This window comes from Gossypium arboreum, chromosome 7 (genome assembly GCF_025698485.1).
Source record: "Gossypium arboreum isolate Shixiya-1 chromosome 7, ASM2569848v2, whole genome shotgun sequence".
In the NCBI taxonomy this organism is placed as follows: domain Eukaryota; kingdom Viridiplantae; phylum Streptophyta; class Magnoliopsida; order Malvales; family Malvaceae; genus Gossypium; species Gossypium arboreum.
In genome coordinates, this window is record NC_069076.1 from 69,315,888 (window position 1) to 69,318,938 (window position 3,051).

Sequence of the window (3,051 nt, forward strand, 5' to 3'; positions counted from 1 at the left end):
TTCTAACTTAAAATTAATTTAATTAAACCCTTAATTCATTATTTTGTTCAACATGAACTATGTTCAAAAACCTAAAACTTCCAAAACCTCAACTTAATTTCAACAAAAACTTTGTTCTAAAGCTTCTAAAACATCAAATTTAAATAAAAAGGACTTAATTGATACCAATTAAAGCTTAAAGCTCCCAAACCCTAGTTTTTCCTTTTTCTTTCCTTTCTTCTTTTTCCCCTGGTACTTTCGAATAGCCTATTCTATTTTGGTTTCCTTCTTTGTTTTATTTTCTTTTATTTTATGCTTTATTTGTTTAATAATAATATAATATCTTAATAAATATCTATTTAATAATCAATATATTTATTACAAGTGTAATATTACTTATATTTACACATGTACCATATCATCATCATACATTTGTCATGTTTTAATTTATTTATCACATAAAATCTTATAATATAATTATTTAATTAATAAATATCTTTTACTTAATAATAAATAATAAATATCTATTTACTTAAATAATAAGTAATTTAAATCCATGAATTACAATTGTATGCTTATTTTATTACAAATTGATAAACGCCAAATTATACATATTTTTACCCTAAATACTTAGCATATTTATGGATGTTTATTACTAGATTTGTTGATTTTGGTGCTCTTAATCCGATTATTTCATGTTTTGTACTCAGGAGAGCACCAAGAGTCAAAAGGAGCCAAAAACGAGCAAAAAAGGGACAAAATGGACCAAATCAAGAAGATGACACGGCCTAAGCCTTGCCACACTGGTAGCTCACATACCCATGTCTTTCGAGGGTGTCGACCAAGGCTTTCACGATCGAACACAGCCTGGCCATTGACCCATACGACCGTGTGCAATTTAACGGATCGAACACGGCCTGGCAATCACATCACACAGTCGTGGCATATAGGTGTGTCCCTTTTTCAAGAAGCTGTATTTTACACTGAAAAGGATACTTAGGAAGGAAGAAAGCCAATCCAAAGCCTATATAAACACCATAAGTATGACTTAGAAAGGGGGCCTCCCTCCAGAACTTTTCTGGAGTACAAAACCACACGCCAGGAATTACTTGAAGGAAGCCGGACGATCCATCCCAAAAGCCGGAGCTACTTCAAGATTGAAGATCTCTCTCAGAATTCCTTCAGGGGTTTTAGAGTTTTCTTTATGTTTTGTTATTTTCATACTTCTGAGATGTACTCTTATTTTATTATGAACTAAACCCCTTAGATACCTAAGGGGGTTGAAACCTATGATGGATCTTGTTATTATTATTTGAACTGTATGATAAATCCTTGATTTGTTCTTAATTATGTGTTCTTAATGCTTGAGTTAATATTCCGGGTACTAATTCATGATTTGATGTGCTTATGCAGAGGAGAAAAAGTCCCTGTCTAACAGTAGATTTGGCATAATTAAGTGGAGTTGATCGAACGCCTAGAAATAGGGTTACGAGATTTTGCCGAATTAGGGTCAAACCTAATATGGGAGTCCACAGATCGATTTACTGCTTCCCTAGGGGTTTTAATTAAAAAAGAGATTTCAATTAATTTAACTGAAGGTTAGACGTTATTAGTCTCGAAAGAGATAATAATATAGGTTAGGGAGTCTCACGGATCAAGTCAAGTGAATAAATCGTCTCATTCAGAGTTAGATAACAAGTGAAATCTAGGTGGATTCCTCATTGGGTATCTTCTTTATCAATTACTTTTCTTCAAGTCTTTTTTCCAAATTTTCTCTTTGCTTTAGTTTAATTAGTTAATTAGTTTAGTTAATTAGTTTAATAGAAAACCCCTCTTTATTTCTAGGTTAAATAATAAAAAGATAGTTATTACTAGTACTTTTGGTTCCCGTAATACGATATCCCTGGCCTTGCCATTACTATACTATTGTCCGATAGGTGCGCTTGCCTTTTCGTCGTGATAATAGTTAGTCTAGGTTTGATCTTCATTATAAATATTTATTACTTGTAACGAATCACGCGATCAAGTTTTTGGCGCCATTGCGGGGGAACTAAAATATTAGGAACGCTAAATTTTTATTACTTTAGCCATTTATTTTTCTTGCAATTTTATTTTATTATTTTTATTATTACTAATTAATTTACTTTTTCCTTCTCTTGGCAGGTTTTTATAGTTTATGACTAGAAGAAACCCGTTGGGACCATTACTTTTTGACGAAGAAGTCGATCGCACAGTTTGTAGAAACCAAAGAGAAATATGGTGTAGCTTAAGATACACAGAGTACGAGCAAGAAGACGATACTCAACCTCCAACTGACGAGATGGCTGAAAACCAAGGCAATCAGCTACCTCCTCGCTATTAAGGGTAATCAAAATCTCGCCCACGCATTATGTATGATTATGCTAAACCTTCTAACAGAACGAAATTTAGCATAGTTAGACCAAATTGTAGTGCAAATACTTTTGAACTGAAACCTAACACAATTCAAATGATACAGCAGTTTGTTCAGTTTGATGGTTTGCAAGATAAAGATCCCAATGCTCACTTAGCAAACTTTCTGGAATTTTGCGATACATTTAAAATCAATGGAATTTCTGATGATGCCATTCGTCTTCGGTTATTTCCTTTTTCATTGAGGAACAAAGCTAAACAGTGGTTGAACTCGTTACCACAAGGGTCAATTACTATTTGGGAACAAATGATCGAAAAATTTTTACTAAAATACTTTTCGCCGGCTAAAACGGCTAAATTACGCAATGATATCTCTTCTTTTGTGCAGATGGATTTAGAAACACTTTACGATGCATGGGAGAGATACAAGGACTTACTGAGAAGGTGCCCTCACCATGGGTTACCGCTTTAGCTTCAAGTACAAACATTCTACAATGGTCTGAATCCCTCGACTCGGCAAATGGTTGATGCCGCTGCTGGCGGAACCATCAACAAAAAAACACCTGAAGGGGCTTATGAATTCATTGAAGAAATGTCATTGAATAACTATCAGTGGCAAGTCATGAGGACTAAGCCAACAAAAATAGCCGACGCTTATAATGTCGACTCGCCATTATGTCA

General features: G+C 34.0%; 1 non-coding gene across 1 annotated transcript; it reads right to left on the reverse strand.

The window, feature by feature from the left end:
• Window positions 1–2,725: 2,725 nt before the first annotated feature.
• Window positions 2,726–2,832, reverse strand: LOC128295974 (small nucleolar RNA R71). Its single transcript, XR_008286521.1, has one exon. It is a non-coding gene; the product is annotated as a small nucleolar RNA R71 (small nucleolar RNA).
• Window positions 2,833–3,051: the final 219 nt, after the last annotated feature.